Here is a 15,805-nt window from a genome sequence, read left to right as displayed (position 1 = left end):
AAAAAACTGGCACACACCAGAGAAAATTATTTTATGTAGAGATGCTGACTAACGGAAAAATAAACTACAAAGTACAAACTTTAAAAATAAAGAGAGTCTCACACTCTATATTTAAACTCCCAGGAATGTATTTGGTAAATCACCAACATCACTGAAGAAGGCACAGTGATGACGAAACATTGGTGATTTATCCAATTAAGTGCTGGGAGTTTATATAGAAAGTGTATATGTAGAGTTTGGGACTCTCTTTAATTTTATGAATTCAATAGATTGAACATGATCCCGGAGTCGCCTCTTCACTGTTGACGTTGAGGCTGGTGTTGGGTACTATTTAACGAAGCTGCCAGTTGCGGACTTGTGAGGCATCTGTTTCTCAAACTAGACACTCTAATGTACTTGTTGTCTTGCTCAGTTCTGCACCAGGGCCTCCCACTCCTCTTCCTTTCTGGTTAGATCCAGTTTGCACTGTTCTGTGAAGGGAGTAGTACACAGCGTTGTATGAGATTTTCAGTTTCTTGGCAATTTCTCGCATGCAATAGCCTTCATTTCTTAGAACAAGAACAGTTTTCAGCTGTGCTAACATAATTGCAAACGGGTTTTCTAATGATCAATTAGCCTTTTAAAATGATAAACTTGGATTAGATAACACAACGTGCCATTGGAACACAGGAGTGAAGGATACTGATAATGGGCCTCTGTACGCCTATGTAGATATTCCATTAAAAATCAGACGTTTCCAGATACAATAGTAATTTACAATGTCTACACTGTATTTCTAATCAAGTTGATGTTGTTTTAATGGACAACATTTTTTGCTTTTCTTTCAAAAACAAGGGCATTTCTAAGTGACCCCAAACTTTTGAACGGTAGTGTATGAGATAACTAATGCAAGATATATAAACATTATCAAGGTGACTAGTGTTTCATTTCTTAAAGTGGCCAGTAATTTCTAGTCTATGTCTATAGGCAGCAGCCTCTAATGTGCTAGTGATGGCTTTAACAGTCTGATGGCCTTTAGATAGAAGCTGTTTTTCAGTCTCTTGTTCCCAACTTTGATGCACCTGTACTGACCTCGCCTCCTGGATGATAGTGTGGTGAACAGGCAGTGGCTCGGGTGATTGTTGTCCTTGTTGATCGAGTGCTGTAGGTGTCCTGGAGGGCGGCCATGTCCTGGAAGACAACCAGCTTCACTTTTAGAGATTTACAACAGTAAAGTGTTGTATTATTGTTTCTGTTCACTGTTCGCTAGAATACTTAGCTAGCTAGCTGGCTGGATGTCCAATTCTTGTTATTTCCATCTGTTTGGAATCCTATCTTGCGTCATGCCTTTACTTTTTTATTAAAAGTGATTTTTAAATGCATTGTTCGTCAGTCTTTTAGTTTACTAAACTCAGCAAAAAAAGAAACGTCCTCTCACTGTCAACTGCATTTATTTTCAGCAAACTTAACATGTGTAAATATTTGTATGAACATAAGATTCAACAACTGAGACATAAACTGAAAAAGTACCACACACATGTGACTAACATAAATTGAATAATGTGTCCCGGGTCAAAAGTAACAGTCAGTATCTATTGTGGCCACCAGCTGCATTAAGTACTGCAGTGGACTGCACCAGTCCTCCTCATGGACTGCACCAGATTTGCCAGTTCTTGCTGTGAGATGTTACCCCACTCTTCCACTAAGTCACCTGCAAGTTCCCGGACATTTCTGGGGGGAATGGCCCTAGCCCTCACCCTCCGATCCAACAGGTCCCAGATGTGCTCAATGGGATTGAGACCTGGGCTTCTCGCTGGCCATGACAGAACACTGACATTCCTGTCTTGCAGGAAATCACACACAGAACAAGCAGTATGGCTGGTGGCATTGTCATGCTGGAGGGTCATGTCAGGATGACCTGTAGGAAGGGTACAACATGAGGATATCTTCCCTGTAGCACACAGCGTTGAGATTGCCAGCAATGACAACAAGCTCAGTCCGATGATGCTGTGACACACCACCCCGGACCATGACGGACCCTCCACCTCCAAATCAATCCCGCTCCAGAGTACAGGCCTCGGTGTAACATTCATTCGACAATAAACACAAATCCGACCATCACCCCTGGTGAGACAAAACCGAGACTCTTCAGTGAAGAGCACTTTTTGACAGTCCTGTCTGGTCCAGCGATGGTGGGTTTGTGCTCATAGGTGATGTTGATGCTGGAGATGTCTGGTGAGGCCCTGCCTTACAACAAGCCTACAAGCCCTCAGTCCAGCCTCTCTCAGCCTAGTGTGGACAGACTGAGCACTGATGGAGGGATTGTGCGTTCCTGGTGTAACTCGGGCAGTTGTTGTTGCCATCCTGTACCTGTCCCACAGGTGTGATGTTCGGCTCTACCGATCCTGTGCAGGTGTTGTTACACATGGTCTGCCACTGCGACGATGATCCGCTGTCTGTCCTGTCGCCCTGTAGCACTGTCTTAGGCATCTCATAGTACGGACATTGCAATTTATTGCCCTGGCCACATCTGCAGTCCTCATGCCTCCTTGCAGCATGCCTAAGGCACGTTCACGCAGATGAGCAGGGACACTGTGCATCTTTCTTTTGGTGTTGTTCAGAGTCAGTAGAAAGGCCTCTTTAGTGTCTTAAGTTTTCATAACTGTGACCTTAATTGCCTACCGTCTGTAAGCTGTTAGTGTCTTAACGACTTTTCCACAGGTGCATGTTCATTAGAAGCTAGGATATGCATATGCATGGTAGTATTGGATAGAACACTCTAAAGTTTCTAAAACTGTTAAAATAACGTCTGTGAGTATAACAGAACTGATTTGGCAGGCGAAAACCCAGAGGACAACCCATCCAGGCGAAAAAAACGATGCTTTTCTATGGGGAAACAGAATTATTAGGACCCAGATTGGAGTTCTTGTGGCTTCCACCAGATGCCAACAGTCTTTAGAAATTGTTTGATGTTTTTTTTTTTTTTAATGAAGAAGTAGTCATATTCTTTCTAAGTGTCACTCAGGTGGACTTTTGGTGCGCATGAATGAGAGCGTGCTCCGTGTTGTTTTTCTCCAGTATTGGAAACAGTTTATTCCTTCTTAAATTGTATCGATTATTTACATTTTAGGGTACCTGAGGATGGATTAGAAATGTTGTTTGAAATGTTTGGACCAAGTTTACAGGTAACTTATTAGATCCTTTGTAGGTTTGTTGGGTGAGTTGGAACCGGTGTATTTCTGAATCAAACGCGCCAAATAAACAGACATTTTTGGGATATAAAGGACTTTATCAAACAAACGACCATTCATTGTGTAACTGAGATCTTTGGGATTGCAAAAAGATGAAGATCTTCAAAGGTAAGCGATTTATTTTGTCGCTATTTCTGACTTTCATGATGCATCTGTTTGGTTGGAAAATGTTTTTCATGATTTTGCATGCGGGGCGCTGTAAAGCCTTTTTGAAATCTGACAAAGCGGCCGGATTAACAAGAAGTTAATCTTTAAGCCAATGTATAACACTTGTATTTTTTTTGTGGTTATTATGACTATTTCTGTATTTTTTATTTGTCACTCTGCAATTTCACTGGATGTTGTCGAAGTGGGTCACTAGCGGAACGCCTGCGCCAGAAAGGTTTAAACGTTTTACAATGAAGATCTGTGAAGTTATTTAGATTTTTACTAATTATCTTTGAAAGACAGGGTCCTGAATAAGGGACGTTTCTTTTTTTGCTGAGTTTATATGTTCATTGCATTTAAACGCACTTAATAAAAGTGTACTTCAATTTCATACGCTTTAATTGTAATTTAGTATATTCATTCAAAATACATTTGGAAATGTTTTTAAGTTGAAGCATTGCTTTTTTTTAATGAAACTCTGCACGTGAGTGATCCAGTACACTATAAGTATAGTTTCAGTACCAGTAATGAGTTTCAAGTTCTTTCTGAATTCCTTTTCAGAAGATAGAAAGAGAAACAATGATAATGATTGTTTATTCCACATAAGAAAACATGCACAGCTGAGGAACATGCTTCCTGGGATTAGACTGTTCATATCTTAAGAATATATACTTAAGTATACTTTCAAAAAGTATAACTTAAATGTCCACAAAATATACTCTATGTAAGTATTCTCCCCCAAAAATATGTGCAAAAAATGAATTACATGTTATACATTTTTTATAAATGTCAAACAACTAAAAAGTGAAATGCCACTGGTGCACAGTTTTTTCAAAAAATATTTAAGTATATACTGTATATGCGCTGGTGGTAGTGCTATAGGTCTGTCGGTGTGTCAGATTTTTCATAGCCAGAATTTTTTGTGCAATACAGTAGTTGGCAGTGGCACAAAAGGGCTGGTTTTACTGAATAAACAAGCTGTTTTACTGAATAAAGAAATTGTAGGTGTGACGAGGGCTTGGTCACTCAATGGCCAATCGATGCGTTCCATGGCTTAATACTCCATGTGGTTGTCTCGAGTTCAGTAGACTACTGACAGCATAGGCTACAGCTACGAGTAATAGCAACAGTAAAAAAAAACAACATCCAGTGTTTTCTCAATAGCCTATTGGCAGTTAACATTGTTGTGATTGGCTTCAATGAGCCTAGCCTACATGTCTTTACACATCGCACTACTCATAAAAAATACAGGCTCCCGTAAATTGTATTGTATGTGTGAGGCATGTTCACAATAAGCTAAATGTAGTCTAGGCTTACTGTTGATACTGCATTATAGGACTTAATCATTTCAATAGAATTGGAGGAGCCCATATTTTCTTGACCGGATGAGAGGCACTCTTTAGAGATTGGGATAGATACTTGATCAAGCGAAATGAAGTATGCAGGTAGACATACAGTATGTGTGCAGTATATTTTCAGTTCAAGGCAATCTGAATAGACCATAAAACACCTTTTATGGATAGGATACTTTGAAAGGCCAGGATTTAAAAAAGACAAGGCATTGCTGTTGACCCAGTCTTCATCATAGTAGCCTAGGCCCTAAGGTAAGGGTAGCCTATGGAGTGTTTGGTTTTTACTCATCTGAAATGGAAAACAAGCAATCTGTATATTTCTAAATAGGATGGGGTCATATACGTGTATCATTAAGCATGACCTCATAAATAGCTTCTCTCTTTCCATGGTGCTGTGTGCACTGCACATGCAGGCCTAAACGTGCATATAATATGTCTCTTGTATTGTTGTCTACAGTATGTGCAAAGCAGATTCTCAAAGAGATGTGTGGTTTGGTATGGCATTATAGGAGGATTGAATAGTTTGGAGCTGTCTTTGGTAATCAGACAGGAGACACGTGGAAATGGATAGCCTACTTGAAGAAGCTAAAGGAGGTATGCAGGTATGTTAATTGTGAATCATGAAAAAGCACGAGGGCAAAATCTTCAAAGCATTCTCAGTAGACCTTATAAACCCTTTTATTCATAGGCTACTTGGCTAATGGCCAGGATAAAAAGAGCAACTGCTGAACCATCCTTGATTAACGGGAGGCTATGCTTAAAAAAAAAAAATCAAATTAAACAATGACTTTCTAAATATGAGATTCACTGGCACAATAGCCTCTCAAAACCCATGCCATTATCAACTGTGATACCATTAAGACCTGCTTTTTGGGGGGTTCTTCAAATTTCCCATTCACTGCATGAAATAGTCATTTTGCCACTTTTGTTTTAAAGACACACCTCACATTTTGCCACCCCTCTCCATTCAGCGTAATCGAGCTGATATTAGACAGGTATACTGTAGAATAGGCATTAGGGTTGGAAAATGCCACTGAGACCGTTTTTACATGACAAAATTGCTAACTAACGTGCGTTTGATCCTTGCGCCTCCTTAGCGGCAGCCAGAAATAGAGCCTATCCATTTGACCTGAAGCTCCTAAGCCTTTGCAGAACATTTACTGGATTCCTCTCATTGGCAGAATGAAAGTCTCTAACCTAAATTCGATTTAGAAATGATAATGCTCATAGTGGCCATTTTTGCTTTGATCACAACAGAAGCTCTATTTTGTCTACAGTTTTTCATCCGCTCTCGCAGTCCGCAAATATGGGTTGCAGTGACTTTCTCCCTGATGGAAAAACGAATGCTATTTGCTGAATATTAGGAGTACAGCAATAATTATGGGATTTTTGGAAAGCTCAGAATATCCCCTTTTCAATTGAATATCTGTTGTTTCCCCCACTCTGACAGATTATGGGGAGAAAATCTGAGCTGTAAATTGTTTAACCTACAGCCAAGGGTTTGTAGTATATGCTTAGTCATGACTATATGCCACAATAGCAATGTTGCCAGCGAAGGTATAGGAGGGTATGTATACTGGTAGGTATAGTTGGACAAGACTAATTATTTTATAGAAAATGCATTGACTATATGACTAAAATAACAACAATGACCTTGACGAAAATGAGAAGAAAATAAAAGAGGGCCGCACACTAGGAGCTCAGATGCAAAAATGTCATGTCCAAAGTTTCGACAGCCAAGCTGTCTTAATCAAGGTATAATCACAAACACTGCGGGATGACTCGTTTATATAGTGTCAAAAGACACAGGTGTCTGTAATCATGGCCAAGTGTGGCCTAATATCATTGGTTAATTATCAAATATTAAAATGGCATACAAAGAACAGCATACAAACAACAAATGGATAGCATATGATCATAGATTAATTTTAGACTACACAAGCTTACAAACAATTACAGTGGCAAAGTCACAATAATCAATAAGTCTACGTTGAGACCGAAGGGAGCAAGGGTCTTTAAATTAAAGATCCAGGCAGCCTCTCGTTTCTAACAAAAAATGATCAAAGTCACCCCCTCTCCTAGGGAGGGTGACATGTTCGATGCCAACTAAAACGCACAGACGAAATCGAGTGGTTTGCTTCCAAAAAGTGGGCCGCAACTGGTGACTAAAATTAGAACTAAAATTGTGCGAAGTTTTAGTCGACTAATAACAACAAAAGCTAAGAAGGATGGAATAACTAAAGACTAAAGACTAAAAGCTGTTTTATTCAAAAGACTAAGACTAAAACTAAATCTAAAATAGCTGCCAAAAATCAACACTGGACCGTAGTCACATTGGCCTCCATAGAGACACCATTCAAATCAAATGGGGCGGCAGCGTAGCCTAGTGTTTAGAGCGTTGGACTAGTAACCTGAAGGTTGCGAGTTCAAACCCCCGAGCTGACAAGGTACAAATCTGTTGTTCTGCCCCTGAACAGGCAGTTAACCCACTGTTCCTAGTCCGTCATTGAAAATAAGAATGTGTTCTTAACTGACTTGCCTGGTTAAATAAAGGTAAAATTTAAAATCAAATCAAGTTTTATTTGTCACATACACATGGTTAGCAGATGTTAATGTGAGTGTAGTGAAATGCTTGTGCTTCTAGTTCCGACAATGCAGTAATAACCAACAAGTAATCAAACTAACAATTCCAAAACTACTGTCTTATACACAGTGTAAGGGGATAAAGAATATGTACATAAAGATATATGAATGAGTGATGGTACAGAGCAGCATAGGCAAGATACAGTAGATGATATCGAGTACAGTATATACATATGAGATGAGTATGTAAACAAAGTGGCATAGTTAAAGTGGCTAGTGATACATGTATTACATAAGGATGCAGTAGATGATATAGAGTACAGTATATACGTATGCATATGAGATGAATAATGTAGGGTATGTAACATTATATTAGGTAGCATTGTTTAACCTGTTACTCCTACCCCCTACTTTTTCGAACATTCTGTTAAAAATCGCGCAACATTTCAGCACCCTGCTTCTCATGCCAGGAATATAGTATATGTATATGATTAGTACGTGTGGATAGAAAACACTCAGACGTGTATAAAACTGGTTAAATCACGGCTGTGACTATAACAGGACGTGCGTTTCATCGAAAAGTGCAGGAAAATCTGATCACTGAAAATTGAAAAATATATCCATGCGCAACTTCAACCAATTGATAAAGGTGAACCACATTAAATGGGGCCGAGGTTGCAATACCTACAGCTTCCACACGATGTCAACAGTCTTGTCATTTGCCTACGATTTGTTTCTTGGTCAAATGAAGAAGAGACAGCCCATTTCTTCAGGTCTCCGACCGGATATTTTGGTTGAGATTTACCCGGACATTATTTCCAGACGTACAGCTATAGAATATACATCGCCTCGTGATCAATTTGATCGCTTATTAACGTTTACTAATATCTAAAGTTGCATTACAAAAGTATTTCGAAGTGTTTTGTGAAAGTTTCTCGTCAACTTTTTTAATTAAAAAAAATGACGTTACGTTATAAAACGCTATTTTTTTCGTTCACACAGTCTTCATAGATCGATATCTAGGCTATATATGGACCGATTTAATCGAAAAAAAGACCCAATAGTGTTGATGGGACATCTAGGAGTGCCAACAAAGAAGATGGTCAAAGGTAATGAATGTTTTATATTTTATTTTGCGTTTTGTGTAGCGCCGACTATGCTAATTATTTTGTTTACGTCCCCTGCGGGTCTTTTGGGGTGTTACATGCTATCAGATAATAGCTTCTCATGCTTTCGCCGAAAAGCATTTTAAAAATCTGACTTGTTGCCTGGATTCACAACGAGTGTAGCTTTAATTCAATACCCTGCATGTGTATTTTAATGAACGTTTGAGTTTTAACGAGTGCTATTAGCATTTAGCGTAGAGCATTTGCATTTCCAGATGTCTAGATGGGACGCCTGCGTGTCAGGTAGGAGCAAGAGGTTAAAGTGGCTAGTGATATATTTTACTACATTTCCCATCAATTCCCATTATTAAAGTGGCTGGAGTTTAGTCAGTGTGTCGGCAGCAGCCATTCAATGTTAGTGGTGGCTGTTTAACAGTCTGATGGCCTTGAGATAGAAGCTGTTTTTCAGTCTCTTGGTCCCAGCTTTGATGCACCTGTACTGACCTCGCCTTCTGGATGATAGCGGGGTGAACAGGCAGTGGCTCAGGTGGTTGTTGTCCTTGATGATCTTTATGGTCTTCCTGTAACATCGGGTGGTGTAGGTGTCCTGGAGGGCAGGTAGTTTGCCCCCGGTGAGGCGTTGTGCAGACCTCACTACCCTCTGGAGAGCCTTACGGTTGTGGGCGGAGCAGTTGCCGTACCAGGCGGTGATACAGCCCGCCAGGATGCTCTCGATTGTGCATCTGTAGAAGTTTGTGAGTGCTTTTGGTGACAAGCCGAATTTCTTCAGCCTCCTGAGGTTGAAGAGGCGCTGCTGTGCCTTCTTCACGATGCTGTCTGTGTGAGTGGACCAATTCATTTTGTCTGTGATGTGTATGCCGAGGAACTTAAAACTTGCTACCCTCTCCACTACTGTTCCATCTATGTGGATAGGGGGGTGTTCCCTCTGCTGTTTCCTGAAGTCCACAATCATCTCCTTCGTTTTGTTGACGTTGAGTGTGAGATTATTTTCCTGACACCACACTCCGAGGGCCCTCACCTCCTCCCTGTAGGCCGTCTCGTCGTTGTTGGTAATCAAGCCTACCACTGAAACTTGATGATTGAGTTGGAGGCGTGCGTGGCCACGCAGTCGTGGGTGAACAGGGAGTACAGGAGAGGGCTCAGAACGCACCCTTGTGGGGCCCCAGTGTTGAGGATCAGCGGGGTGGAGATGTTGTTGCCTACCCTCACCACCTGGGGGCGGCCCGTCAGGAAGTCCAGTACCCAGTTGCACAGGACGGGGTCGAGACCCAGGGTCTTGAGCTTGATGACGAGCTTGGAGGGCACTATGGTGTTAAATGCCGAGCTGTAGTCGATGAACAGCATTCTCACATAGGTATTCCTCTTGTCCAGATGGGTTAGGGCAGTGTGCAGTGTGGTTGAGATTGCATCGTCTGTTGACCTATTTGGGCGGTAAGCAAATTGGAGTGGGTCTTGGGTGTCAGGTAGGGTGAAGGTGATATGGTCCTTGACTAGTCTCTCAAAGCACTTCATGATGACGGAAGTGAGTGCTACGGGGCGGTAGTCATTTAGCTCAGTTACCTTAGCTTTCTTGGGAACAGGAACAATGGTGGCTCTCTTGAAGCATGTGGGAACAACAGACTGGTATAGGGATTGATTGAATATGTCCGTAAACACACCAGCCAGCTGGTCTGCGCATGCTCTGAGGGCGCGGCTGGGGATGCCGTCTGTGCCTGCAGCCTTGCGAGGGTTGACACGTTTAAATGTTTTCCTCACGTCGGCTGCAGTGAAGGAGAGTCCGCATGTTTTAGTTGCGGGCAGTGTCAGTGGCACTGTATTGTCCTCAAAGCGGGCAAAAAAGTTATTTAGTCTGCCTGGGAGCAAGACATCCTGGTCCGTGACGGTGCTGGTTCTCTTTTTGTAATCCGAGATTGACTGTAGACCCTGCCACATACCTCTTGTGTCTGAGCCGTTGAATTGAGATTCTACTTTGTCTCTATACTGACACTTAGCTTGTTTGATTGCCTTGCGGAGGGAATAGTTACACTGTTTGTATTCGGTCATGTTTCCAGTCACCTTGCCCTGATTAAAAGTAGTGGTTCGTGCTTTCAGTTTCACGCAAATGCTGCCATCTATCCACGGTTTCTGGTTTGGGAATGTTTTAATCGTTGCTATGGGAACGACATCTTCAACGCACGTTCTAATGAACTCGCACACCGAATCAGCGTATTCGTCAATGTTGTTGTCTGACGCAATACGGAACATATCCCATTCCACTTGATGGAAGCCGTCTTGGAGTGTGGAATCAGATTGGTCGGACCAGCGTTGAACAGACCTCAGCGCGGGAGCTTCTTGTTTTAGTGTCTGTCTGTAGGCAGGGATCAACAAAATGGAGTCGTGGTCAGCTTTTCCGAAAGGAGGGCGGGGCAGGGCCTTATATGTGTCGCGGAAGTTGGAATAGCAATGATCCAAGGTTTTTCCCGCCCTGGTTGCGCAATCGATATGCTGATAAAATTTAGGGAGTCTTGTTTTCAGATTAGCCTTGTTAAAATCCCCAGCTGCAATGAATGCAGCCTCCGGATATATGGATTCCAGTTTGCAAAGAGTCAAATAAAGTTCGTTCAGAGCCATCGATGTGTCTGCTTGGGAGGGAATGTATACGGCTGTGATTATACTCGAAGAGAATTCCCTTGGTGTATAATGCGGTCTACATTTGATTGTGAGGAATTCAAAATCAGGTGAACAGAAGGACTTGAGTTCCTGTATGTTGTTTTGGCTACAGCACGTCACGTTAACCATAAAGCATATGCCATTTCTTACCAGAAAGATGTTTGTTTCTGTCAAAGCGATGCGTGGAGAAACCAGCATGGCTGCACCGTCTCATTCTCTCCAGTAAGCCATGTTTCCCGTGAAGCAAAGAACGTTACAGTCTCTGATGTCCCTCTGGAATGCTACCCTTGCTCTTTCATCAACCTTGTTGTCAAGAGACTGGACATTGGCAAGAATGCTAGGGAGTGGTGCATGATGTGCCCTCTCTCTGACCAGAAAGATGTTTTTTTTTAAAAGTTGTTTTTTTGGGGTCGGCGGGATCCATTCCGTTGTCCTGGAGGCAGAACACAGCTGGCTGTCATATTCTTGGTCTCTGATGGTGAGTTGACGCTGCTCTTATGTTCAGTAGTTCTCCAGTGAGCCAATGTTAACACGTAAAAAAAAAAAAAAAAAACTGCATAGTTTCAAAGAACGTTACAGTCTCTGATGCTGTCGGCGCCGGAAGATCCAAATAGTTTGGATAATGCTATCAATCAATCAAATGTCTTTTTATAAAGCCCTTTTTACATCAGCAGTGCTTTACAGATACCCGGTCTAAAATCCCAAAGAGCAGGCAATGCCGAGGCAGACGCACAGTGGCTATGAAAAGTTATTGTCACGACTCCCACCGAAGTTGGCTCCACTGCCTGTTTGGGCGGCGCTCGGCGCTCGTCGTCGCCGGTCTACTAGCTGCCACCGGGGGTTTTCCCCTTTTCCTTTTCTGTTTGTTTGGTCTTATTGGTTGCACCTGTCTCTTATTTTGTTTCTTGATTCATACCTATTTAAGCCTGTTAGGCTCACCTGTTTTTCTGTTAGTCAGGTTGTGCGTGTTGTGTTCCTGTCCGGTTGTGCCCTGTGTTGGGTTGGACTATTTTCTATCGATTTTTCACCCGTTGCTTTGGGCGTTGGTTTTGGGAATCCTAATAAAGCCGGTTTCCCCAGTATCCTCTGCTCTCTGCATTTGACTCTGCACCCACCACTCCAGGCGTTTGTGACAATTATGAATAAAGTGTTACCAATAACAGTGATTTTAACCTCTTGATTCTAGCCATCCCGGATCCGGGATCGTGAATATAGCCTCAAGCTCATTACCATAACGCAACGTTAACTATTCATGAAAATCGCAAATTAAATTAAATAAATATGCTAGCTCTCTCAAGCTTAGCCTTTTGTTAACAACACTGTCATCTCAGATTTTCAAAATATGCTTTTCAACCATAGCAAAACAAGCATTTGTGTAAGATTATTGATAGCTAGCGTAGCATTTAGCGTAGCATTCAGCATGCAACATTTTCACAAAAACAAGAAAAGCATTCAAATAAAATCATTTACCTTTGAAGAACTTCAGATGTTTTCAATGAAGAGACTCTCAGTTAGATAGCAAATGTTCAGTTTTTCCAAAAATATTATTTGTTTAGAACAAATCGCTCCGTTTTGTTCATCACGTTTAGCTACGAGAAAAACCTGTATCCAGGAGTGTAATTATCCCGCAAGCTCATTAGCATAACACAACGTTAACTATTCATGAAAATCGCAAATGAAATGAAATAAATATATTAGCTCTCAAGCTTAGCCTTTTGTTAACAACACTGTCATCTCAGATTTTCAAAATATGCTTTTCAACCATAGCAAAACAAGCATTTGTGTAAGATTATTGATAGCTAGCGTAGCATTTAGCGTAGTATTTAGCGTAGCATTCAGCGGGCAACATTTTGACAAAAACAAGAAAAGCATTAAAATAAAATAATTTACCTTTGAAGAACTTTGGATGTTTTCAATGAGGAGACTCTCAGTTAGATTGCAAATGTTCAGTTTTTCCTGAAAGATTCTTTGTGTAGGAGAAATTACTCCGTTTTGTTCGTCACGTTTGGCTACCAAAAAAAAAGAAAATTCAGTCATCAAAACGCCAAACTTTTTTCCAAATTAACTCCATAATATCGACTGAAACATGGTAAACGTTGTTTAGAATCAATCCTCAAGGTGTTTTTCACATATCTCTTCGATGATATATCGTTTGTGGAAGTCTCCTCTCTCCTCTGAATCACATGGACGAATGCTTGCAGCTGGAGATTACTCACCAATTTCGACAAAGGACACCGGGCGGACACCTGGTAAATGTAGTCTCTTATGGCCAATCTTCCAATGATATGCCTACAAACACGTCACAATTCTGCAGACACCTTGGGGAAACGGCAGAACGTGTAGGCTCGTTCAGGGCGCATTCACAGCCATACAAGGAGACAATGGAAAACAGCGCCTCAAAAATTTTGCTCATTTCCTTCCTGTTTGAAGTTTCATCTTGGTTTCGCATGTAGCATCAGTTCTGTGGCTCTCACAGATAATATCTTTGCAGTTTTGGAAACGTCAGAGTGTTTTCTTTCCAAAGCTGTCAATATATATGCATAGTCGAGCATCTTTTCGTGACAAAATATCTTGTTTAAAACAGGAACGTTTTTTCATCCAAAAATGAAATACTGCCCCTAGTGTTCCAAGAGGAACAGATCAAAAAACAAATGCCTGAAAGTCATTTTTTTTTTCCTTTTCCGCTGAGATGAAAAAACTGTACAATAACTATGGATGAAGGTGACAGAACATATATGTGCTGGTCCTCTCAATGTTGCAAATGTCATACAGAGAGTCATCAGAGTTCAGACTGTGTTTGTCATGCTGATCTCCAGAACACAGACACACACACACAACACACAGTCGTGTTTAACTAACCTTGCGGGGACACACAATTGATTCCCATTCAAAATCCCATTTTCTTTAACCCCTAACGCTCCCACTAAACTTAACCTTAACACAAACACCTAACATGAATCCTAAACCTAACCTCTGATTCAGAGGGGTTTGGTAAAATGCAGAAGACACATTTCAGTTGAATGCATTCAGATGTACAACTGACTAGGTATCCCCCTTTCCCCTTAACCTTTAACCCCTAACCCCTGGCTCATTTATCTTTCTTACACTAGAGTGCCCCAAAACACACACAAACACTTTTCCTCACTCTCTCTGTCTGATTTTCCTCTCACCCATTATTTGATTTCTCTCTGCCTAGTGCATCTCCCCGACCCGTCACTCAAAAGTATCACTAAATTCCATCATAATAATCCATTATAATAATCATGACCAGTCCCATCCTCTTCCTTCCTCTCTAATAGCCCTGTCCTCTTTAAAGGTTGTAAGGGTTGGTGTCAATTCCATTTCAATTGACCCCAATCCCTGCTTTGTATGCTGCTCCTGAATGAGATAGAACTGTGTTCAGAAGAGAGAAGGCATTCCTGATGTCTACCACCACACACCAGAGGAGTGAGTCATAGAGGGCCTGGTATAAATACCTTAGGTTGGATGAGGTGCAATACTATAGGTGTTGTTTGAAGTGTGAGGGTGATAACGAGATCAGCAATTAAAATACGCACACCCTTTCTCTTTTACGCTCACACGCGCACACACACGCGTGCACACACACACACACACACACACACACACACAACACACACATGCATATACACAGACACATGCACCTTGCATATACACCACACACATACCCCCATCTGGAAGGCAGTGTTGAATTGGTTGTAGAAGTAAAGTGGCAACGAGCATCAGCCACAGGTTTAAAATGGAGGTGCTGCAGATTCCAATGTGCTACCTGAACTAGCGGTGCAAAAAAACCCTTCTCTGTCACACACACACACACACACACACACACACACACACACACACACACACACACACACACACACACACACACACACACACACACACACACACACACACACACACACACACATAAACATAATACTTCCTCCAGCACACACACACACACACACACACACACACACACACACACACACACACACACACACACACACACACACACACACACACACACACACACACACACACACACACATACACATACACACACACACACACACATAAACATAAACATTCCTCCAGCACACGCACACACACACAACCCCCTGCCCCTCCTACCAGCTCTCAGCTTTGTCCTTGCCTTTTTTTTTCACCACACCAAACTGAGCTAAGCCTGGTAGTTCCCCCAGAGCAGAGTCAGAGGAGAGGAGAGGAGTGGAGAGGATGTAGCTGTACAGACTACAGAGCCAGCTAAGCACCAGACCAGACAACCTCCTGGTGTTTATTAATCACTGAGAGTAGACTTTGTGCAGTTCAGTTCACTGCAGTCAGAACAGAACAGCAGGGATGGGCTAACGTTACAGTACACCTCCACTCCCCTTCCTGTAACACAGTTTCACTCTTTACCCTCTATTTACCTCTCTTAATTAAAGACCGCCTCTCTCTCTCTCTCTCCCTGTCTGACCCACCAACCTACCAGATCAGATGACCTCCAGGAGGGGAGGGCTTAACCCTAGTTAATGAACAGATCTTTAGATGATCTGTCACGGGGAAGCCTGGCCTGCCTGTAATGATTGGAGCCGTCAATGATTCTGCGTCAGCAAGGCTGACAGTCAGGGTCACACACACCACACTGCCCCTGGGTCTGTGTGGATATGTGTGTGTCCAGCATATTGCAGTCAAAGTTTGTGTGTGTGTGCGC

At 41.9% G+C, this 15,805-nt stretch overlaps 1 long non-coding RNA gene across 1 annotated transcript; it reads right to left on the bottom strand.

Annotated features, from left to right (window-relative positions):
- Positions 1-266: 266 nt before the first annotated feature.
- LOC127907656 (uncharacterized) lies at positions 267-15,363 on the bottom strand. The gene is made up of 3 exons (XR_008065358.1): positions 15,223-15,363; positions 1,072-1,170; positions 267-470 (listed from the first exon to the last, which is right to left on the bottom strand). It is a non-coding gene; the product is annotated as an uncharacterized LOC127907656 (long non-coding RNA).
- Between the last annotated feature and the right edge of the window lie 442 nt (positions 15,364-15,805).

This window comes from Oncorhynchus keta, chromosome 15 (assembly GCF_023373465.1).
Source record: "Oncorhynchus keta strain PuntledgeMale-10-30-2019 chromosome 15, Oket_V2, whole genome shotgun sequence".
NCBI classification, from domain to species: Eukaryota; Metazoa; Chordata; class Actinopteri; order Salmoniformes; family Salmonidae; genus Oncorhynchus; species Oncorhynchus keta.
Note: the sequence above shows the minus strand (reverse complement) of the source record. Positions and strands in the feature narration are given on the sequence as shown.